General features: G+C 32.1%; 1 protein-coding gene, 1 long non-coding RNA gene and 1 pseudogene across 2 annotated transcripts in view; 2 read left to right on the forward strand and 1 right to left on the reverse strand.

Moving 5' to 3' along the window:
- The window catches only part of LOC115065766 (carcinine transporter), a 1,371,383-nt gene that overhangs the window by 665,986 nt on the left and 679,005 nt on the right, over positions 1-26,392 (reverse strand). The gene's annotated exons all lie outside the window — the stretch shown is intronic.
- LOC125775761 (uncharacterized) overlaps positions 1-26,392 on the forward strand; it is a 258,804-nt gene that overhangs the window by 59,432 nt on the left and 172,980 nt on the right. The gene's annotated exons all lie outside the window — the stretch shown is intronic.
- On the forward strand, positions 24,699-24,828 carry LOC125775973 (small nucleolar RNA U3; annotated as a pseudogene).

The following is a 26,392-nucleotide window of genomic DNA, read 5'->3' on the forward strand; positions in this document are numbered from 1 at the left end:
TTTGGAGCGGTTCGGCTACCTGACACTTAGAGCGTATTCATTTGTATGTTGGTATGATGGTTTCACACATTTCTGAGAAGGAATTGCTATTAGTGTGGTTGATAATTTGTTTGTTTAGAATACCCGCTTTTAATATTTTCAAGACCAAATAATTAACACGAGTTTCCTAATCTTTGGGAAAATATTAAAAACCCGTAATTTTTTATTCCATCATTTTTTCTGAAATTAATTAGTTACAATTCTTGTTTTCATCACAAAAAGCTTTCAAATTTGGTTTTAACAATAAGTAAAATTAAAAATTTATTAAAACAAATTAAAATATTCCATTTTGATTATATTTCATCTACCACTTCAAACATCACACTTCACTTCTTTTCCTTAATACATTTCCTGCCATTATTAAAAATTATATGAACGTTACACTCAAAACTTCAAACCGCTATGACGAAAAATAGCATATACGATATATACAATACCCTGAAGAAAGTTGTTATTTTTCTGCTATTTGCTATTGTGATCGTAATTCACAGGTTCGAACTGCGATCACAGTTTCGAACTGCGATCGCAATTCACAGGTTCAAACTGCGATCACAGTTTCGAATTGCGATCGCAATTCACAGGTTCGAACTGCGATCACAGTTTCGAATTGCGATCGCAATTCACAGGTTCAAACTGCGATCACAGTTTCGAACTGCGATCGCAATTGCAGTTCATAGAAGCGAACTGCTATTTATAAAAAGTGATCGCAGTTGCGATTTGCGATTTTTCAATCACAGTGAAAAAATCACCGGTAGTGAAATATCGTTCATCACTAGAGCTGATGTAGCGCATGCCTTGAGCTCTTGAAAATTTTATTTTATCGCTTGCGAAATGATGTCGGGTAGGTAGCTGAAGTAGCGCACGTTTTGAGCTTTTGAACTCCTTAAATCTTTTATGTGGAAAATAAAAAAGGATATTTATCCTTTTTAACAAATGTATTTCTGGGGAAAAAAAAGGTAAGGATCCCTTTTTTACAAATGTATTTCTGGGAAAAATAAGATAATAAGAAAAGGAGAAAGATCCTTTTTTACAAATGTATTTCTGGAAAAAAATAAGATAATACGAAAAGTAGAAAGATCCTTTTTTTTACAAATGTATTTCTGGAAAAAATTAGATAATAAAAAAAGGATAAAGATCCTTTTTTTACAAATGTATTTCTGGGAAAAATAAGATAATACGAAAAGGAGAAAGATCCTTTTTTTTACAAATGTATTTCTAGGAAAAATAAGAATTCATATTTTTGGACTACTATATAATAGTTGTGCTTAAGCATAAAGAATGTAATTTTTATTTTATATTCATTTGTGGTTTTGCGCGCAATAGATGAGCATTACTTACGCCTTCTTTACACTACTCGCGAAGTTAAACGTATTTCTCAAAGCAAAACAATGTCGGAAGTAAAAAAAGGAGAGACGGCAATACTGTGCGGAATACATTAAATTTGGATTCATTGAAAATCCCACAAACCCATCCTCCCCTTTTTGTCTTCTATGTCTAAAAACATTTTCGAATGAAGCAATGAAGCCTTCAAGACTGCAAGATCATTTGAATAAAATGCATCCAGATAAGAGAGAAAAGAATGTAGCATATTTTCAAGACCTAGAGAAGAAGCATAATACACAGCCAAGTGTAGCAAAACTATTTTCGGCGTCTGCTAAGCAAGATGACGACAGATTTCGAGCTTCGTACAATATCTCTTTATTGATTGCTCAAAACGGCAAACCACATAACATCGGAGAATAGTTAATATTGCCAGCAATAAATGAAGTAATAACTACCGTGCTTCATAAACCGGCCGCAGATATTATCCGAAAAATTCCTTTGAGTAATAATTCTGTGCAAAGACGAATTGATGACATGGCTGAAAACATTGAAGAATCATTGTGCGATCACCTGAGGACAAGCTAATTCTCAATTCAGCTCGATGAGTCCACTTTACCAACTAATGAAGCATTGTTGTTGTCTTACGTGAGGTTTGTTAAAAATCAGAAAATATGTGAAGAACTATTATTTGCTAGAAATTTAGAGACCGATATAAAAGGCGAAACCATATTCAATATATTGGAAAAGTTTTGCGAAGAGAAAGAGATTCCTTTGAAAAATATTATTTCAAGTGCTACGGATGGCACTCCGCCTATGATATGGTGCCATAAAGGCTTAATAGCGCGCTTAAAAAATAAAATTCCAGATGTCCTTGGTGTACCCTGCGTTATTCATAGACAACATTTAGTTGCTAGAAACTTAAGTGAAAAACTATTTCAATCACTGCAATATATCATCAAAGCAGTCAATAAAATCCGCAACAGCTCTTTGAATGATAGATTATTTCATCAGCTCTGTGTTACTAATGACGAGGATTTCAATCGTTTGTTGTTTCATACTGAAGTTCATACTGAAGTTGGCTATGAAGAGGCAATTGTCTGACTCGATTCTACAACCTGTTTGACTCTGTTATAAAGTTCTTGGAAACTAAAGATACAGAATTTCAAGACAAGCTCATAACATCAAAGAATGATATAGCTTACATGATAGACCTGTAAAATTGTTCAACGACATGAATCTCCAACTGCAAGGCGATAAACTAAATTTAATTAAAATTTTGGCTTTCGCATCCAAACGGATTCTACACAAAAAGAATCTGGGCAGACGTGAGTTTCACAATTTTCCGAATTTATCAGTATCATGCAATAACGACGAATTGTTTGCCTACTGCCAACATTTGGAAAACCTCCACATTGACTTCACCGAACGATACCAGGACATTTTGAACTTGGAAATACAATACAGAATCCGTTTTCAAATGTCAACACAGCAATGTCACCTCAGCTGGAAGAAGAACTTATAGAATTGACAACAAACGAGGAAATAAAAATCAAGTTCAAAAATGGTTACCAAGAATATTGGCTACAAAAACTGATCTCGCAATTGTACCCTGGATTGTGGTCAATCGTTCAACGATTCTTGAAAGCATTCTCATCGTCATATTTGTGTGAACGTCTATTTAGTGCTGTGACAACACTGCTTACTAAAAATAGAAATCGTTTGCTTGTTACCGAACGTGGCGACTTGCGACTGTTCTTGAGTAAATTGGAACCTGATATTAACAAACTTATTAAACAGCATCAGATTCATCCTTCACATTAGTTTTTATATATGGGTCGATTATTTTAGTTTTATTTTTAATAAAAGATTCTCTGTTTTAATACTATAAAGTTGTGTTTCAATAATCATTCTTATTGTCAGGTGGAGCCCGTAAGAGTTAACTTGAGACCTAAGCTCCGTTGTATGTTACCTATTGCGCTCAGGTTTCAAGTTGCTGGTTATAGTAAAAGTTTCGCTTAGAATTCTCCGTTAATATACATATACATATAGGTCACAATAATTAATTAGAAGTTATTAAATTGGTGAAAAAGGGGGGCGCTAAAAAAATATTTATCCTCAAAGTGGGTGGTAGACAAAATAAGTTTGGGAACCACTGCTTCAGACTCAGGGGTGGACGAGAGTTAATAAGCCAGTGCAAAGAGCCTGCCTGTAACTTAAGATTTAGCCTCTATGTGGTTTCGCCAAGTAAGTCGCCTATCCAGATGGTCCCCTAGGTAAGTAACATGATGGCTTTGTGGTATTTGTACGTTGTTCAGTGTCAAAGGCGAACAGCTGCTCTTATTTAGGGTACATGTAACGTGCTTACATTTTTCTCGTTAACCTTTATCCTCCAGTGTATGAGCCAGTTGGCCACAGCTTCAATATGATTTCCTAGGAACGTATTTGCATGAAGTAGGCACTTGGACATAGGCAAGCAGTGGTTTATTGGGATATCTGAAGTATATAAAACATATAACATTGGGCCAAGAACACTGCATTGAAGTACACCAGCTTCAATCGCATGGGCTTCAGATGTAGTGATGTTACATCGAACTACAAAATTTCGTAAAGGTAGGACAGTTCGTGGGGGTTTTGCGGAGTAGCGGTTTTATTTTATACGTAGACCATCTAACCATACTCGATCAAAAGCTTGCGCGACATCAAGAAATATTGCAGAGCAAAATTCCCGTTTTTCACAAGCTGTTCAAATTTCAGATGTGATCCTATGTATAGGGTAGGCCATCTAACGTTTTAAATTTTAATTATCTACATTTCGACATTGGAAACGTCAAATACCATTCGGAAAGTGACAGATATTCAGTAAAAAGTCTGAAATTTACGAAATGGGTCGCTATTCACTAGAAGAAAACTGGGACATATTGAAAACTTGGAAAAATGGTAAATTCTACCGAAAAATCATTTTTTCGGACGAGGATCATTTCCACCTCGATGGTTACGTTAACAAGCAGAATTGTCGCATTTGGGGCACAGAAAACCCGCACGTAATCGTCTCAAACGCCACACTCAATCTATTACGCCCTATCTTCGAAAATCGCATAATCAGAAAAAGAGGTGATGTGAATTGGCCTCCCAGAAGCTGCGATTTAACTCCGTTGGACTATTTTCTGTGGGGAGCTATTAAAGATAAATGTTACGCCAACCATCCAGAAACAATTCAAGATCTAAAGTACGAGAATTAAGCTGATGTAGCTGCCATAAGGTCAGAAACCATCGAGAAAGTACTCCGAAATTGGGTGGATCGGATAAGCTACTGTAAACTCAGCCGTGGTGGTAATTTTTCCGAAATTGTTTCCCACAAATAAATTTCATAAAACAATTTTTTAAATAAATGTTAGACTTTTGAAAAATATCAAGCCGCTTTTTTATTGATTTTTTAAATTTAAAATTTTATATGGCCCACCCGTTACTTGCTCGATCGTTCCATGCTTTTCACTAAAGTCAAATTGGTGAGATGGTATTATGTTATGGGTTTGAAGATGTGGCTTAATGCGGGGCATAAGAAGTCTTTCAAATAATTTCGACATGCAGGATAACAAGCTGATGGGCCTATAGGAGGATGCCTGCGTTATGTCCTTTCCAGGCTTAGGTATCATCACTATGGTTGATTTTTTCCATTGTTGAGGAAAGTGAGCATGTTTTGTGATTGCATTGAAAAACATACAGATGCAGATTATAGCACCGTTTGGTAACTCAATAATCATTTGTGGAGTAAATAAGTCCTGCCCAGCAGCATTTCTTGGTTTCACTTTCTCCATAATTATTTTTGATATCTCTTCAGGTACGATTTTCACTGGCTCAGATTTCACCAAATAGGCAGTGTAAAGTCACACCATGACGGAGCCGCCTTCGTGCTTCGTACTGGAAATAAGATTTTGAGGTTGAAGCTCGTAGTTCGTTTTTTAGCAAATCATTTGTCTTCCATCTGAGCAAAATTAAATAAATTTTCAATTATCAGTAAATAAAGCCAACAAAAAATAATATTAGTAGCTTATAAGTACTTTTATTAATATATTCTGCTATATCTCAATAAAATTTACCATCTTGGTGCAGTTCAGTTACTCGCTAATTTACACACTTGTTTGTCGACCCATCTTCAGTAATTGCTTTCCAAAATGCAACTAATATAATACATATATATTTAAGAAAAATATACTGCTATTTTAACAAATCCAAAATTACGTGGCTCACCTTACTGTCATGAGCATTTATGTACTTTTTGTCGTTTTCGAAGCTTTTTGAAAGGTTGTTGACTACAAAAACAGCAATTCACAGTTAGATAAAACAAAAATACTCGCCTTACAAAGGTTTGAAGTTAGCAATTTGAAGATATATTTTTGAATAAGAGGTGGCCCACTTTTACTGTATATGTTCAGAGTGCGAAGAGACCGCAAAAAGTAAATTAATACACCACAGTATCTGTCGTGATATTAACTCGTTATTCATATACATATGAGAGTTATATGTATATGTATGCAGGTATGTATATAGAAAGTACTTTGTTTATTAAATTAAATTAAAGGGTGATTTTTTAAGAGCTTGATAACTTTTTTTTAAAAAAAAAACGCATAAAATTTGCAAAATCTCATCGGTTCTTTATTTGAAACGTTAGATTGGTTCATGACATTTACTTTTTGAAGATAATTTCATTTAAATGTTGACCGCGGCTGCGTCTTAGGTGGTCCATTCGGAAAGTCCAATTTTGGGCAACTTTTTCGAGCATTTCGGCCGGAATAGCCCGAATTTCTTCGGAAATGTTGTCTTCCAAAGCTGGAATAGTTGCTGGCTTATTTCTGTAGACTTTAGACTTGACGTAGCCCCACAAAAAATAGTCTAAAGGCGTTAAATCGCATGATCTTGGTGGCCAACTTACGGGTCCATTTCTTGAGATGAATTGTTGTCCGAAGTTTTCCCTCAAAATGGCCATAGAATCGCGAGCTGTGTGGCATGTAGCGCCATCTTGTTGAAACCACATGTCAACCAAGTTCAGTTCTTCCATTTTTGGCAACAAAAAGTTTGTTAGCATCGAACGATAGCGATCGCCATTCACCGTAACGTTGCGTCCAACAGCATCTTTGAAAAAATACGGTCCAATGATTCCACCAGCGTACAAACCACACCAAACAGTGCATTTTTCGGGATGCATGGGCAGTTCTTGAACGGCTTCTGGTTGCTCTTCACCCCAAATGCGGCAATTTTGCTTATTTACGTAGCCATTCAACCAGAAATGAGCCTCATCGCTGAACAAAATTTGTCGATAAAAAAGCGGATTTTCACATTTCGAACCGAACACTGATTTTGGTAATAAAATTCAATGATTTGCAAGCGTTGCTCGTTAGTAAGTCTATTCATGATGAAATGTCAAAGCATACTGAGCATCTTTCTCTTTGACACCATGTCTGAAATCCCACGTGATCTGTCAAATACTAATGCATGAAAATCCTAACCTCAAAAAAATCACCCGTTACTTATAATAACAACAGATTCAATAATGGTAATTTTAATAATAATTTACGGTTCCCACAAGTCCAACCACAAAGAAATTACAACCAAAGAATGGGTTATCAAAATAACCAACCACGACCTACACCAATGGATGTCGACTCAAGCATCCATACACGCAACCGTATGTTGCAAAAGCCAACACAATTTAATCAAAACAATTTGGAAAAAAGGCCACATGGAAGTACACAACAGAATGTGCAGCCACCGACTAAGACACAGCGCATTAATAATATTAAGGAGGATCATTTTTTAGGCCAAAATTAACTCTGCCATATATATTTCTAGATGACAGGGTTACTGGTCAAAACTTTAAAATATTAATAGATACAGGAGCAACTAGTTGCTATATTAAATCAGGAATATACAAAAATAAAAATAAATTGGATATACAAAAGAGAGTAAAAACAATTAATGGATTTTCGATAATACGCTATTATCACATTATCACATTATTCGGTAAAAAACAAATATTCTACGAAATCGAAAATTTGGAAGCAGACCTATTAATAGGATACAAATTTTTGAAGGACATTAATGCAGTGATTAACTTGGAAAAAAAGAAATTAATAATAAATAATGAAAAAGAGGAGGATATATTTAGCTTAGGATGCGAATATGAGCATCAGAAAAGTAAGGATAATTTAAAGATCGTAAAGGAGGACGAAATTACTTTGGAAGCAAAGACTTCTAAAGCGCCAGCCGACGGAAATACCGGCAAATATAAAAAAATAAATACTGTGGAGCAGGAAAGCTCTACAACGCCAGCTGAAGATTTATACCAGCAGAGTAGAAGTAATAATCATGCAAAAAATATTGTGGAACAAAGAAGTTCTACAACGCCAGCCGATGATAATACCGGCAATATAGAAGAGGAAAACTATGTAAACAAAATTACTTTAGAGGAAAAGTTCTCTAAAGCGCCAGTCGAAGGAAATACCGACATAAACGAAGATGAAATTGAAAATTTAAGAGAGGAAATTAGAAATGAAATATATAAAATACATTCTTCAATAAATATGAATTTACCGTTTCGAACGGATATAAAAGCGGAAATAACGACAATTGTTGAAACTCCTATATGGAGTAAACAATACCCATATCCTCTTTCTGCTAATTCCTTCATAAACAAATGATGGAAGATAAAATAATAAGGCCAAGTAAGAGCGCATATAATTCACCAATTTGGGTTGTACCAAAAAAAGGTGTAAATGAAGACGGTACGCCGAAATTGCGAATGGTAATCGATTATAAAAAATTAAATGAAGTAACAAAATCGGATAAATATCCAATTCCGGATAGCAATATAATACTTTCAAATTTTGGAAGTTCGAAATATTTTTCCACAATAGATCTGGAATCGGGTTTTCACCAGATCCTTATTAAAGAACACGATATTGAAAAAACTGCATTTTCAGTAAATAACGGAAAATACGAATTTTTAAGAATGCCATTTGGTTTAAAAAACGCGCCTAGTATATTTCAAAGGGCGATGGATAATGTTTTAAGGGACTTTATTGGAAAATTTTGTCACGTTTATATTGACGATATAATCGTATTTTCAAAAAGCTTCGAGGAACATAAAAAACATTTAAGTATAATAATAGAAGTTCTAAAAAACGCAAATATGAAAATTTCATTACAAAAATCTAAATTCTACCAAGAAGAAGTAGAATTTTTGGGATATATTGTTGCAAAGAATGTTATAAAGACAGATCCAAAAAAAGTTGAAACAATTTTAAATTTTCCGGTTCCAACAACTTTACGACAGTTACGAAGTTTCCTAGGAATGATTGGATATTACAGGAAGTTTATTAAAAATTATGCTAAAATAGCAAAACCATTAACAATACATTTATCAGGTGAAAACGGAAGAGTTTCACAACATATGTCCAAAAAAATTAAAATTAGATTGGAACAAGAAGGACTTTTGGCAATTGAGAAAATGAAGTCTATATTAGTAGATCAAGTCGAATTAATTCAACCAAATTTTAACGAAACATTTATATTAACGACAGACGCATCAAATGAAGCTATTGGTGGAGTCTTAAGCCAAGGGGGCAAACCTATTACATTTATATCTAAAACATTAAATTCAACAGAAAGAAATTACGCCACTAATGAAAAAGAGCTATACGCTATCGTATGGGCATTAAAAAATCTAAGAAATTATTTATACGGAGTTTCAGATTTGGAAATTCATACTGATCACCAACCACTAACATTTGCAGTCTCACCTAGAAATCCAAATGCCAAAATGAAAAGATGGCATGCTTTAATTGGAGAATATGGAGCAAAAATTATATATAAACCAGGTAAAACTAATGTGGTAGCAGATGCTCTATCACGACAATTTCTTAATAATTTATCCGACGAATCGTCAACCACAGTAACCCAACATTCAGCTGAAAGTAGTGATCATACTCAGATACCCGAGACAAAAAAACCATTAAACCAATTTAAACAACAAATTTTACTAAGTAAAAATAGATTTACAATACATGAGCAAATTCAAGAATTTGGGAAAATTAGACATTTAATTGAATACGATACTGTTGATAATTTAATCACAATATTAAAGGAATACATCAAACCAAATATAGTTACGGCAATACATTGCTCAATAGAGGATCTGTACGAAATACAAGCGAAAATAAGAGAAACATTTACTAATAAATTCATATATACGAAAAATTTTGCAATTGACATAACGAACAGAGAAGACCAAGGAATTATAATTGAACAAACGCATACACGAGCACATAGAAGTTACCAAGAAAATTTGGATCAAATTTGCAAAAAATATTATTGGCCTGAAATGAGAAAACAATTCAAAGAATATGTAAGGAATTGTGACATATGTAATAAAAACAAATATGATAGACACCCTATAAAAATACCAATTGGAGAGGTCTCAATACCTACAGAGGAAGGAGTACAGATACACATGGATATATTCTATGCGCAATCTTTAAAATTCATTACGTGTATAGATAGCTATTCCAAATTTTTGGTTATTAAGCAAATCGAAGATAAGATTAATTTAGAAGATAAAGTGTTAGAAATATTACAAAGCTTCCCTAATATAAAGAAGTTAACAATTGATAATGAACCAGGATTCACTACGGTACAATTTAAGTCCTTGATGCAGAGACTTCAAATAGAAATATTTTTTTGTAACCCAAATCATAGTACCACGAATGGTCAAATTGAGAGGGTACATTCAACAATAATTGAAATTTCACGATGTATTAAACAAGAATATAATTTAATAAGCTTTTCAGAATCAATTTTTAGAGCTGCCCAACAATATAATAAAACTATACATTCGGTAACTAATGAGAAACCATTTGAAGTACTTTATAATAAAGTCTCTCATGATATTTTACCAGACAAACTTTTATCAGCACAAACTAAGATGCTAGAAAGACACAATAAAAGTAGAATTAATAAAACATATTTATGCGGAGGTGTTATATATGAAAAGATTACAGGAGAGAGAAATAAACTAAATCCTAGATACAAGAAACAGGTAGTAAAAGAAGACTTAGGGAATAAAGTTAGAATTAACTACAGGAATAGAATAGTACATAAAGATAATATTAAATCTTAATCATATATTTTTAGAGGATGATACCCATAATTATTCTAACATTAATTACCAATACAATGACAGACATTGTGGACTACACAAGAGAAGATTACGTATTATTAGAAAACGGAGATGTAGCCCTGTATAATGACTACGGAAATATTTTTCACATCACTAATTTAACATATTTTAGAGAACTTATAAGTTCAGACACAAATTATTATAATAAAAAACTCAGATATAAAAATTTTGAACAAAATAATGAACAAGACAAGGCATATATTAACTCTTTAGACACAGATCCAGAAATAGAACTCATAGAAACTTTATTAGAACAACTACAAATTAAAGATACAAGATATAGGAGAGGAATAAATGAAATAGGTACATTATGGAAGTGGATAGCAGGAACACCAGACCATGACGACCTAGTGTTAGTAAATAATAAATTAAACGAATTAATTGACAATGGTAATAAACAATACACAACAAATTCTAAAATTTTTGGAATTATTAATCAATTAACTGAAACAATTAATAATATCAATGAAAACTCAAATATTAAAAGTCTAATGAAACGGAAAAATCAATTCCTAATAACTGAATTACAAAATATGATTAATACAATAGCTATAGGAAAAATGGGAATTTTGAACCCGACAATTTTAAATTTAGACGAGATTAAAAGTATAATTAAGAATGAACATGGACGATTGACAATAACTGATGTAATAGATATTTCAAATTTTAAAATAGTACAAAATAAAGATGTAATAGTTATATATATTAAGTACCCAAAAATTATATATGATTGCAAATATTATGAAGTAAGAGCAATTCCACAAAAAGATGGTAAATTAATAATTAATAATGAAATTGCGAAATGCAAAAAAGAATATATAAATATTAAAAATTGCAAAAGAGAAATGATAAATACTTATTGTAAAATTAATAATAAAAATACTTGCCTATCAGATATTTTGTCCAATAAAAAAGGGAAATGTAAAAAAATTAAAGAAAAACATAAAGACATAGATATAATTAAAGAAGGAGCAATATTAGTCTCTGGAAATCATACTATAGATGACTCTGCCATAAATGGAGTTTACCTTGTAACATTTGAAAATTATACAAATATTGATAATATAACTTACGAAAATATTGATTGTAAAATTTGGAATTATTTAAAAAATAATCATATTAATAACTTTGAAATTATAGAATACATTGAAACAAAAAACAAAGAATTTGAATTTGAAAACATAAATATTTTGAGTGAAAGAATTAAAGAATTTAAAAATCATTCACTTTTCTGGTACATAATTGTAATACTTGTACTATTAATAACAATATACATAATCTATAAGATTTTAAAATTAAAAAAAATATATAAAACCAATAAGCAAAGCAAAAAATTAAAATTTCAAGAATTGTCATATAATGCTATTTTAGAGAGCATTTACAAAATATCAAAAAATGATACTGAATCGGGGACGATTCATCTTAGAGAGGGGGGAGTTAACGGCAGCAGCCACACAGATACTTAATGATAAATGTAAACAATTGTATCTTCTCACAGTATTACTGCTTGGTCAGCAGAATACTTTAATTAATTAGAAATCAATACATCACTTGTTTTGATAAGTAAGCATAATCCAATATTCCATTATTTGTTTTGATAATGAGAATAATTGGAAATCCAATGCTCTGGCATTTCACCACTTAATGTAATGCCAAAGCATCTTTAGTAATAAGCATAGCATTATAAGAATATAAATATAAGTGCTTTTATTAATAAAGATCAGTGGATAATCGGCAAGCGTATTGAGAGATCATCTTGATGATCGAAGCGCACCATATATTATCGCACTCAAAACCAACACTTGTGTTTAATTTCTACCGCGCGTAGCGGTACGGAATATACTTTTTTAATACTTCCCACACAAGGGATGTTAATTTGCATGCATGCCCCTTATGCAAGTTCATGCATATGAATACATATTTACGCACGTTGGATGGCGAAGCTGTTACAGCGGTAAGGGAAGCGGTAACAATCGGCGATCGTTTGTTAGTTTCTTTCGCGTCTCGTCGCGTCAATGCTTCGACAGATTGATGTGCTGAACACATAGAATGCGACAGACTGCAAGCGCCATTTGAATCTGATATTTAAATACACACATTCTTAAGGACACAGTTATTTAGACAGCTGCACAACTACATAACTGTGTCCATAAGAACGTGTGTATTTTAATATTTGACAGATGTCGCTTGCAACCTGCTCCGCTCTATGTGTTCCAGGCGTGACTCTTTGAGTTTCGGCCATTGATTGTCCGTGACAACGGAGATGCGAAAGATGCGTGCGACACTTGTTATTATGAATGTATGTACATATGTACATATGTATGTGGCTCGCATTTGTTTTCGTAATATACAGACAAATGTGGCAAAGAAATAATATACATACATATGTATGTATGTATATGCCATAGAAATTCTATTGGTACAAATATGGAAATGATGACGAAATAATGCGAATATGCACATTTCATGAAGGTCATCAATTTTCTTTGAAGAAATGAAATTCATTTTGCACATCTTCACTTTGTAATAGTGGAAATAAATATAATTTATTTGAAATATTACTTTATTTAAATAAAAACAAAGAGAAATAAAATTAAAGTAATTTTTCCTAATTTTTCCCGTGTTTTGGACGATGGAACAAACATCATAATGGTAGTTGTTTACATGTCGCCCAATAACACAGTTAATAATATCATAAAGTTTATATACAGAAGACTTATGATTTATGGTCGAATAGGTTCTGAAGAACTAGGAGAAAACTATCATACGTTGCCACTAATCTTAGCAGGAGATTTCAATATCAATTTCGCATCTGAAAATGGACAACTCTTGATAAACTTTCTACGAGATAAATTAGAATTACAAATGAATAATGACCGTAATGAGCCAACTACAAGACATGGAACAACAATCGATGCAGTTTTTTCTAGATTTCTGTCTAATTTTAATTCTAAAATATATGTATCGTATTTCTCGTATCATAAGCCTATTGTCTCGGTTTTACAATCAACCACAGTAATTACTGATGTACCCAATAATGAAAATAACGAATAAAACAATGCAAAAAAATTAAAATATCTATGCAAAAGTATTAATTTACTAATGAAAACATAAAATAAATTTAAATATTTGTAGGAAATAAATATATGTATATGTGCATACATGTATATATTGCACACACACATTCATATATATACATATAGATAGAGAGAAAGAAGTTTTACTTCAGTCGTGCGGTCATAAGCACACTCTCTTTTTATACTCTCGCAACAAAGTTGCTAAAGAGAGTATTATAGTTTTGTTCACATAACGGTTGTTTGTAAGTCCTAAAACTAAAAGAGTCAGATATAGGGTTATATATACCAAAGTGATCAGGGTGACGAGTAGAGTTGAAATCCGGATGTCTGTCTGTCCGTCCGTCCGTCCGTCTGTCCGTCCGTCTGTCCGTCCGTCCGTCCGTGCAAGCTGTAACTTGAGTAAAAATTGAGATATCATGATGAAACTTGGTACACGTATTTCTTGGCTCCATAAGAAGGTTAAGTTCGAAGATGGGCAAAATCGGTCCACTGCCACGCCCACAAAATGGCGGAAACCGAAAACCTATAAAGTGTCATAACTAAGCCATAAATAAAGATATTAAAGTGAAATTTGGCACAAAGGATCGCATTAGGGAGGGGCATATTTGGACTTAATTTTTTTGGAAAAGTGGGCGTGGCCCCGCCCCCTACTAAGTTTTTTGTACATATCTCGGAAACTACTATAGCTATGTCAACCAAACTCTATAGTGTCGTTTCCTTTCATATACAGTTCAAAAATGGAAGAAATCGGATAATAACCACGCCCACCTCCCATACAAAGGTTATGTTGAAAATCGCTAAAAGTGCGTTAACCGACTAACAAAAAACGTCAGAAACACTAAATTTTACGGAAGAAATGGCAGAAGGAAGCTGAACCCAAGCTTTTTTCAAAAATTGAAAATGGGCGTGGCGTCGCCCACTTATGGACCAAAAACCATATCTCAGGAACTACTCGACCGATTTCAATGAAATTCGGTATATAATATTTCCTTAACACCCTGATGACATGTACGAAATATGGGTGAAATCGGTTCACAACCACGCCTTCTTCCAATATAACGCTATTTTGAATTCCATCTGATGCCTTCTCTGTATAATATATACATTAGGAACCAATGATGATAGCGGAATAAAACTTTACACGAATACGGTATTTGAGCCGAGGTATCCCTTGTGGAAAAATTGTCGTGATCGGACTATAACTTTTCAAGGTCCCTGATATCGAACACGAAGAACTCAGTACCTAACCTAAGCTAACCTAATTTTTCACCGAAAATATCGGTAAATCTCTTAGAATTTAATTCTAATTAATTTTACAGCAAAATAAAAAAATATGTAAATGACGGATAATGAAATCTCGATTATCACTTTATCATGCGAGAGTATAAAATGTTCGGTGACACCCGAACTTAGCCCTTCCTTACTTGTTTTGTTGTTAGTTTTTCGCGCCCGATTTATCATTTGTTCTTAAGTTTCGCGCGTTTGTGTTCTTTGGTTTTTTATTGTTTATTGAAATTGTTTTGTATTTTGGTTTGTAAGTTTATGCTCTTGTCACCGCAGCTTTGTTTTTTTTTTCTCGTACACTGCACTTTCTTTCTGTTTTTGCTTGTTTGGTTTTTTTTTTTTAGGTTTTGATTACATCGTCCTTTATGTTATTATTTAAGTTAATCTATCTGAGAAATATGAATATACATATGTGAAAATATTTAAGTTTTTAGTAAAAAATTAATTTTATGGAACATTTTTTCTTAAAAGTACGAGTGTGTTACTGTATATATATATATATTTTTGTTCATTTGTTGACACTGTTTGCTTGTTTAATTTTGTAAATGCACGTCTGTTTTCTTTTTCTCCACTCTCTTCACAGACATATGTCCATATATATATCGTTTTTTTTTTGGTTTGTTGTTTATTTTGTACATATATGTATGTATGTTATATAGGGATGTTGTTATTTTTTTGAGTTTTGTTTAGGTTGGGTCACTGCACTTTGTTGCACTGCACTGATTTTTGTTTTGTTTTAGTTTTAGTTTGTGGTTTGTACCGTCTTTTTTTTTAATTTTGTCACCAAAATTTTATTTTTTTTCTTTGACAAAACCAGACAAGCCATTCGGAATGGCTCGAAGGACCATGAATAAACGAGGTTAAGAAAAACACTTTTATATTTTTCAGTGCAATTTAATTTAATAAAAAAGATTAGTTTATACAATTCGTATTTAACCATAAAAATGTATGGTAGGTATTTACAGGCATTCACTACATGCCAAGATATTATCGAATAAATTGTTTAACGCCGCACGCAAGATTGATCCGATTTAATGGGTATAAAAGAGAGTTAATTGCAGCGCGAGATTGGTGACGAAAAAACATATGTTGATGTGCAACTGGTAGGTGACGAAAATGCCTCGAACGAATGTCGACGGTTGAATCTGTGTAACGAATGTATCTGCTGTAAATTTGTCCATCTTTTTGTTGATGAAGTTGATGTATAGGAGTGGTGAGTTGTGTTGGTGTTGTGTTATGCGGTAATGTTTGAGTATGGTGTCATCGCATGTGATGTACTGCGCAGTGTTCCCTTAGAGTGCGCCAGTTTTTCCCCAGGTTGAGTGAGGGGGGAGGCTTAACTCATTTAAACAATCTATATTATCTAATTTTAACAGTTTGTTGGTTGTTTCAAAATATTCTAAAATTTCAAAATTATTTATATGATTATTTTTAAAATAATTCCAAATTTTTACTTCAATGTTTTCATAAGATTGATTATTTAATACAGTATAATTTTCAAATGTTATTAAATACGTTCCATTTAATGTTTGATTGTCTACAATATTTTTTCCTGAAACTAATATCGCCCCTGATTTAATTTCTTTAATTTGTAAGTTTTTTTCTTTTAATTTATTACATTTTCCTTGTTTTTTGTTTAAAATATCTGACAAACATGTGCTTTTTTATTTAGTTTACAATCGATTTTTGAAATTTCTGTTTTACAATTGTAGTATGTTCGCGAATAACGTTGTAAGCGACAGATTTAGAAATGTTCAGGAAATGAAATAAACGTTTAAAGCTTAAAGTTTTATGTATTTTGGATTTTTTTTTTTTTCAATAGTAATCTGTCTATTTAGAACGAATAAATTGAAATAAGAAATTAATAAAATAGTTAAACTAATAAAAAAAACGAAATTAAACTCTTTAAATGGAAAAACGTTTTATATCCAAAATTAAATGGATTTTAACACGTTATTCCACTATGCATAACATATAGTAGGATGGCGTTTGAAACGTTTTTCCGTCAACGTATTTGGAAAGTAAAGGTTTCAAAACCAAAAAAATTGTATTTCAGTAATACAAACAAACAAAGAAGGTTATAAACAAAACGAAAAATCTTTTATTTCAAATAAATTTAAACGATATTTCCGCAAAATGTAATTCACAACGGATATGTAGTAAATAGTATAGAGTATCAATATATGTATTGGTTTATCTTTCATGGCAAATGTTTATAAAACTGTGCACAGTTTTCTGGTAAATACGACGCCATTGCCAGAAGGTCCTACTTCTTTTCATCACTTACTTTTATTGTATCATTCCTGAGCATTGGCAAAGTATGATTCGCATAATTTATGTTTTTTTTAGCGCAAATTATAAGAAGTCCATGTTTCAGCTATATTATGTTGCTTACGCTTTTAAGTGTGTTTGGATCGTATCTAGAAATTTGTATCCACTTTGCAGCAGTTATTTTGCACAAAGGATTTCTATATAAATTTTTGACTAGCATATCGAAGTTTTTAAATTCATATAGAGCCATTTGATGAATCTGCAATGGATTCGAAGGCCTTGCAAAATGAATCATATGACACACATCTGTCTGTGTATAAAGTTGAGCTGTGTTTTTCTTTTTTTCGATAAGTGCAAAATCTCGGTCGCATGGCAGAAAGCTGTGCCCTGAAGTAAGAAATTTTTGATTCACTTCAGAAAAGTATTTGATCAGAAGGCTGTGGCACAAAGCAATCATAGTCCAGTAGTTATTTTGTCCAACGCATCTATCGGACCATATAATCAATTTTCTAATTTGGTCAGTTTCCAGAATACTGAATTTTGATGTAATGTGTTTCCAAATACATGAAGCTATTTCAGCAGCTCCTCTTTTAGCAATCATTTCGTGCCATGTGTACATATCGACCGTATTTTCTGAGATATTATGGACAGCGAAATTATAATTGGAATACTGTCGCTGATAAAATACATCAGAATGTGTGAGATTCGGTGTGAAAATCACTTGCTGCATATCGACACATATGACTACGGTATTTTGTGAATTTTTGCCAGCGTTGGAAACATCTCGATGTTGCGCATATGCTTTATCTGCTTGCTCGTGATGAGCTGTCGCCAATTTTTGAATATTTTCAAATCGTTCCGTATTTTCAGCGGCAATCATATCAATAAAATACTTGTCACAAACCTTGCAAGTATCACCTCTTGGGAAACCAAATCGTAGTTTTTGTTCTGTATGAAAAATGTGCTTATATGTGCTGTACGAAATTTGGGTATCCGGATATTTAACTTGGTATAACTCGTACATTGTGACCATAGTGACTTTCTTGGCTGGGAAAGCTTACTATGTGTTCATCAACGCTCAGTTTTTCCTGTTCTATGATTTTGTGGGGACGATTTTCATGTTTTCCTCGCTGATCATTTATGTTTTTCCCATATTTTACTTTTTCAACCAAAATTTGAACTCTGCGCTGCGTTATCTTCATATTTTAAAATAAAAAGTAAAGAAAAAATCAACGAAAAACAACAACAAGAAAATATTTATCTGAAATGTGTGACAAACATTTTTTTGCACACTCTCTCTTTTTCCGTTTGAAAGCACCAAAAAATAAAATACTGTTGTATTTCGTATAGAACTCCCCTCTTCAACTCTTTTTCTTTTAGGCTCGCTCAATTCAAGAAGTGAGGTTAGAAATAAACATTGCTCGATATAATTTTTGCTATAAAAGTTATCAAAAAGGTTCTTCATTTGTTCATTATCAAGTTTTGCACAATGGAAATTACAATGGCAATCAAAAATCTATTACAAAATAGTTCAAAATGTATATGAAATAAAAATTATGTACTTAAAACGTTTTTCCACTATACCTGCTTTGGGACATTTTTTTGCTGGTATAACTTGTTTTTTTCTATTAATATAAGATTGCCCACTATTTCTTAGCTTTTTATTATTGAAATCTTTCCAATTTTCTAAATTTATTTTCCTTTAGGAGCCTCTAACACACTTATCAAGCACACGAGAACACTCAGTTTTTGCCATTGTACACACAATAAATAAGTCACTTGAAACGTTATTCCACTGAGTGCTTGTATTAAAATGCGATTTGAATACGAACAAGTGCAATAATATGCCTAATTTTGATTTGGATTGATAAAAGAGAGCCATTATAACAGTAATCTGCAAAAAAACCGGTTTTGAAAAAATTATCGCTTACAACGTTATTCGCGAACATGCTTCAATTCTGAATATTAAAAAATTTATTATTACAGTAAATTAAGTTCTGGTCAATAATAAGCTTACCATCCAATTGAGCTATGGCTCTTACATCATAGTACTTACATACATGTTAGTCTATTTTAGGGTATTTTATATAAATTATAATTACGTTTCCTTTTTGGGCTATTTTAAATTTAGAAATGTCCATTAAATAGATCTGTTATTGTCATTATGCCGTGTTGGTAGTATGTTATGTTTTTTAGTTCATCAAAGTGTAAAATTGTTGGATTTAAAATTCCAATTTTACCAAAAGTTAGTGTATTTATTAAATTTTGCAGTTCATGTATAATTGATTTCGTTTTATTTTTATTTTCCTATTTGTGGTATCACCTTTTATAATTTATTATTTTGAAAAATTCTGAATTTGTTGTATATTGTTTATTGTTATTTACTACTAGTTCGTCCAATTTGTTATTAATTTTTACAAAGTCGTCATGGTCTGGTGTACCAGCTATCCATTTCCAAAGTGTTCCTAATTCAATTATACCCCTTTTTTGCCTAAAATGGGTTTGTTTTAATTGTTCCAATAAAGTTTTAACGATCAAAGTTTCTGATTCTGTTTCCTGTGTAATAATTCCTAAGCTATCGTGATTTTGTTCGTTGTTACTGTACAAATTTCTATTTTCGTCTGCTATAATATTTTCAAAAAAAGATAAATTAGTAATGTGAAACAGGTCCCCGTATTCCTCATAAATGGAAACATCTCCATTTTCGATAAGTACGTAGTCTTGTCGGGTGTAGTCTATATTATCAGCGGTTGCTGAACTGATTAGTGCAGTCAAAATTAAAATGATCATTTCGGAAACCTATAATAGTTATGATTTTATATTACCTTTATGAATAATTCTTTTTCTATTATTAATTATTATTTTGTTCCCTAAATTTTCCTTAACTTGTTGTTTTTTATATCTGGGTTCTAATTTATTCCTCTCTCCTATTATTTTCTCGTAAATAAATTGTCCGTGATGATATTGCTTATCTGATCTATGTTTATTATGAAACGTTAGCATTTTCTCCTGTGCTTGCTTTAAATTTGTTGGCAAATTCTCATGGTTTATTTTATTATAAAGTACTTCATTTGGTGTAAAATTTGTTACTGATGTATTGTTGTTTGTATTTTTGCGCAGCTCTAAGTATTGTTTCTAAATTACTGACAATATTGTATTCTTCTTTTATACATCTGGCTATTTCAATTATTGTTGAATGGACTCTTTCAACTTGTCCATTAGTTATGCTGTGACGTGGATCACAAAAATAAATTTCAATATTTAACCTTTGCATTAAAAATTTAAATGTTGGTGTGGTAAAGCTTGGTTCATTGCAAAGTAATTTGTTTTACATCTGTGAAGCAATTCTAAAACCTTTTCTTTGATATTTTATTTATCTTCTATATGTTTTAATATTAAAAATTTTCAATAAGCGTTTATACATGTGATAAGTTTTAGTTTCTGTACGTAGAAAATGTTTAAATGAAGTTGATCCCCTTCTTTTTCTGGGATTGGGGCTTTGCCTATTGGTATTTTCTTGGGATGGCGATCATATTTGTTGCATATCATACAATTCCGAACGTATTCTTTCATTCTTTTCCTCATTTCTGGCCAGTAATATAATTTTTCTATTTGTTTAATATTTTCGTCATAGCTTCGATGAGCTCTATTTTGGGTTTGTTCAATTAATCCGGACGATCTTCTCTATTAATTAAGCATTAAGCTTCATTAGTTGCATAATTTCTTTTTGTTTTATTAAAAGTTTTTGAAATGAAGGTAATTGGTTTACCCCCTTGCGATAGTACCGCACCCATTGCAGTGTTAATACCAACGTTTTTGCTACTATATAACCCAAAAACTCTATTTCTTCCGCGAAAAATTTTGATTTTTCTAATGAAATTTTCATATTAGCATTTTTTAATATTTTTGTAATTGTTTCTAAATCCTTTAAGTGTTGAGTTACGTTTTTCGAAAAAATAATTATATCATCCATATAAACGTGACAGATTTTTCCTATATGTTCTCGCAATATATCATCCATTGCTCTCTGAAAAATTCTAGGGGAATTTTTTAACCCAAAAGGCATCCTCATAAATTCATATTTAGCATTATTAACGGAAAAAGCCGTCATTAAAATTTGATGAAATCCTGATTCTAGATCAATGGTTGAAAAATATTTTGCTTTGCCTAGATTAGATAGTATTAGGTTTGTATCCGGAATCGGATAATGATCAGAAATTGTATGCTCATTTATTTTTTTGTAGTCGATTACCATTCTAAGTTTTGTTGTTCCATTATCATTTGTACCCTTTTTTGGTACCACCCAAATTGGTGATTTATACGGACTTTTACTTGGTCTTATTATATTATCGTTAATCATTTTATTTATTTCTTCATTAACAAATGAGTTTAGAGATAAGGGATATGGATATTGTCTGCTCCATATCGGATCCTCATTTTTCCGCTTTTACATTTGTCATGAAGGGAAAGCTTGTATTGATATTTGAATGCATTTGTTCAGTTAATTTTTCATCCCGATTTTCAGTATTTAACATTTCGAAATTCTTTTCCGAATAATAGTCATTATCGTTATTAATTTCTAAGCCTCTTTCACCCAGTATCGAATAGTTATCATTTATGTTTCCGGCAAATTCATCGGCTGGCGTTGTAAAACATTTCCGTTCCACAATATTTTCTTTATAACTATTTTTTTCATTATGGTGGTATAAATAGTCAGCTGTCGTTTTAGGATCTTCTTGTCCCAAAATAAATTTTTTTAATATAATATTGCCGGTAAAATCTTCGGCTGGCGGTGTAGAACTTGTTTGCTCCACAATTTTAATATTTTTTTTTCATTTTTACTATTACCAACACTTTTCGCGGCTAGTTTTTTGGAAGCTTCTTGTTCCTTAGTTTTGTTTTCAAAATAAATGTTCATACTTCTGTTTTCATTTTTCATGTTATTCTTTACCCTATAATTAATTTTCCCTTTGGACACATCGATAAGTGCCTCAATCGTTTTAAGGAAACTCTATCCCAAAAGGAGATCCGATTCTTGCCCCCTATTGGCCTGAAAGTTTGCTTTCGTTTGCATAGGTTTTACATTTTGATTAAAATTGCTATTTCTTTGTTGTTGGTAGAAATTGTTAGGGCTTTGTTGCCCCCTCATATTAAAATCTCTATTGTAAAGTCTGGATACAGATGAATCTATATCCATAGGAGTTGGTTTCGGAAAATTATAATGTGGATTTTTATTGGGAGGGTTGTTCCTTTGAGGAAATCTTAAGTTATTGTTTGTGTACGTTGACTTCACCCTGTTTCTGTCATAATGAAGTTTTGAGCAAACCGGGCTCTTTGATTATTTGATTCGAGTTCCGAAGCTTTTGCTAAAGTGTCAGGAAAATCTTGTGGGCATAGAGAGAATATTATGTCTCGTAATGGGGTATTTAGTCCTGTTATAAAGATTCTTAAGGCTAGTTCCCTGTTCTTTTAGTTTAATTATTTTGTCAGGTCTGCGTTGTTTCCTTGTGTCATAATTGTCTTTTTTTTATTAATAGCATCAACTTTTTGTTGACGAGGTTGTAGTATTCTTCAACCGACATTGCACCCTGCCTTAAGATGCTTAATTCTTGTTCGATTATATGTATTGGAAGTTTGTCCGCGTATGCAAAGTCTAGACGAGATAGAATTGCATCGGGATTTAGTACTGTTCCATGGTTTGTTAATGCATCATTTTCATCATGCCTTATTTTATTTCTAAGTATTATGAGTGCGGCAAAGTATTTTCTACTGCCCCTCACGTATAGGCCTCTCTCCAACTAACATATGAATTGATCCTACCAGTAAATTCAGGTACGGATTTAACTACATCTAACGATTCTTGACAGGCTATATTATCGTCTATCGTCTGGGTTAGAAAATCGGTTGCACTAGTGGTATTGAGTACTACGAGTATTTGTGAGCGTAATTGCTCTACTTGCTCACGTAATGCTATATTGCTGTCAGCAATAAGGCGAGTTATTAGGTCTACGGTCAAAGCGTCACCGTTAGCCATTTTGTCTAATTTTCAGTTTCTGGTCTTTTTTGTTAAAATTTTTTATTTTATCACTTCCAGGAAGAGGTGTTTTTTTATTCTGGAGGGTCTGGAGTTTAGAATCGCAGAACTAAGCTATGTTATAAACCGGAGGGTCCCCCTTGCGGTGGTGAATCGCGGCTTCAATACATATTTGTTATATGGCTGGTCGAGCCTTTAATTATTATTTTATTAAAAACAATTTATTGGTTGGATTAATTTTTTTATAATTGGGTTGGGTTGGGTGGTGAATCGCAGCTTTTAATTATGTAATTTATTGGTTGTACAAACCATTAGTTATAGTTTTTTATTTCTTTATTTTTTTAGTTTAGGACATTTCTTAATATCGTGATCGCCCTTACAAAAATTGCAGTATGAGAGGTTTTATATTTAATCCTTAGGCTATTTCCCATTTCTAATATATATTGTAAATATAGTTAATTTTAATTTTAACTTACAAATGTATTCTCTCGCTGTCTTTGTTATAATTCCTGCTAATGATGCTGTTGTTGCTACTGCTGTTGTTACCGCTGTTTCCTTTATGATTGCTGCTGTCGCTGTTGACACGTTCGATGTTGTTGTTACCACTGCTGCTTGGCTATTTTTGCAATTTAAGTCACTCTTTACTTTTTAAAGTTTCGTATTTTGTTGATTAGTTATGTTTTAATTAATTATTTTAATTATTAGTTTTTGAATCAATTTAAAAAATTTTAAAATTTCTTGTTTTCGTTATCCTGTGATTGTCACTTCGTTGCTTGTTCTTAATCACACAGTTATTTTTTAGTGGAAGTTTTTCAATTACACTTTTTTGGTCACTGTTACGTTTAGTTATTTTTTTGTGAAACTTTTTCACTTACACTTTTTTTGTCAATGTTATTTTTCAAATAAATTATTTAAAAAAAAAATCTTGTTTTTATTATCCTGCGATTGTCACTTCGTTGCTTGTTCTTACTCACTTTATATCAGATTTGAATAGTTATTTTTTCTTTTTGAAGTTATACTTCTTATACGACGCCGGAAAAGGTTGCGATAGATTCTGGTTGCGCAACCTTCCATATAAAAGTAACGCAAAGTTGCGCAACCTCGCTCCATCCATATGAATGTAACGCAACCTTGTCTGCGAAGATGTGCGAGCAGCAAGCGAAGCGTTGACAATCGGCGATCGTTTGTTCGTTTCTTTCGGCACAGCTCGGCCGACACAACAACACAACACAATGTTCCATGCTTATGCTGTTGTTGTTTTTGTAGAACAATGTTTCAATTTTTGGTTGGTGACATATTCACATGTGTGCGCATATGTATGTTTGTATGCTTGTGCATTATTGAAGTTATACTTCTTTTTCTTTCGTTTGTCTTTCATTTCTGCGAATTCTCAACTATTTTACGTATGTTTTGGTTGAAATACTCTGCGTTGGCCTTTCAGAATCACACAGAATCATTTCTGTGGTTTTTGAAACTGACCCACGAGGACGAGGTATATGGTTCTATCTGGGAGCGTGAGATTTAAGAAAATCGCTCGCTTACAAGGGATAAAACGACTTCTGAGTGGCGATTTTAATGAATAAATTCACAGAATCATTTCTGTGCTTTTGGAAATCTATACTAATAAATATTTTTTTCTTACTAATAGAAAATAAATTTATCACAGCAATATATAGAAACATACATAATATTGCTGTGATAAATTTAATTATTAAAAATTAGCAAAAAATTAAAAATAAATTTATTAAGACTATACTTCTCAGGGCATCACAGCAATGTTATGTATATACATATTATGCATATGTATTTTTTTTTAATTTCTATTAGTAAGAAAAATATTTATACTTATATGTACATATATTTGCATACATTGCCGAAAAAATAAATCACAAGCATACAAACATACATATGCGTACACATATGAATATGTCACCAACAAAAAATTGATCTTCACAAGTCAATCCGGCAGCCAAATTGGCGAAGAACAAAAGAAAGATGATTACGCTGCATATTCTCTTCCGCAACGAAGAGACGGAACTACTTTCCGAGTCAAAATTCCTTCATTTAGAGATTGCTTTATTCTTCATTTTATGTGCATAATAAATTTATAAAATGTGAATTTAAGTTTTCTAGTTTTCTTTCATACAAAATGATATGCATTTCTGAAAATCACTAAGAAGTATAACTTCATCCGCGCATAGGGACTCCACGCACCTTTTTTTTTCCTTGACTTGGTGTAAATTATATTATTTTAACTTAACTTTTTAGTAGGCACTTTAACTTCAATTTTTTTAACTCGTGGCAAACTAGTTTTAACGACAACTTTTCATAATTTTAACTTCACAAATTTTGATAACACTACTTTCTATAAATTTTACTATACTAGGCACTTGACTCGTGCCAAACTATTTTTAATGAAAACTTTTTATAATTTTAACTTCACAATTTTTGATAACACTACTTTCTATAAATTTTACTATACTAGGCACTTGACTCGTGCCAAACTATTTTTAATGAAAACTTTTTATAATTTTAACTTCACAATTTTTGATAACACAACTTTTTATAAACTTTACTATACTGGGTACTTTTTGACTCGAGCCAAACTATTTTTAATGAAAACCTTTTATAATTTTAACTTCACAAGTTTTGATAACACAATTTTTTATAAATTTTACTATACTAGGCACTTGACTCGTGCCAAACTATTTTTAATGAAAACTTTTTATAATTTTAACTTCACAATTTTTGATAACACAACTTTTTATAAACTTTACTATACTGGGCACTTTTTGACTCGTGCCCCACGTTGAGCGCCAATTAATTCCCGCAACGAGGGAATTAAAAAAAAAATATATATATATTTTATATCCGCGAACGCGCGGATGAAATGAGAACAATGGTGGTTCTTGTGGATTGCCAAATACAAATCAAATCTTTATTTCTGAAACACTAACATATATACATTTTGGTTTTATTTACTTAAAGTTAAAGCTGAAGTGTAAAGCATCAGCGTAATTGAATCCAGAACAAAGAGTTAATTACAATTTTAGCTGTGGCAGCAAATTCCAGCAGAACGTTAAGCGTTCTGATTTCTTTACGATTGTTATTGTTATGCCCTCTTGTGAGGGC

The sequence above is a fragment of the Bactrocera dorsalis genome, chromosome 1 (assembly GCF_023373825.1).
Source record: "Bactrocera dorsalis isolate Fly_Bdor chromosome 1, ASM2337382v1, whole genome shotgun sequence".
Lineage (NCBI taxonomy): Eukaryota > Metazoa > Arthropoda > Insecta > Diptera > Tephritidae > Bactrocera > Bactrocera dorsalis.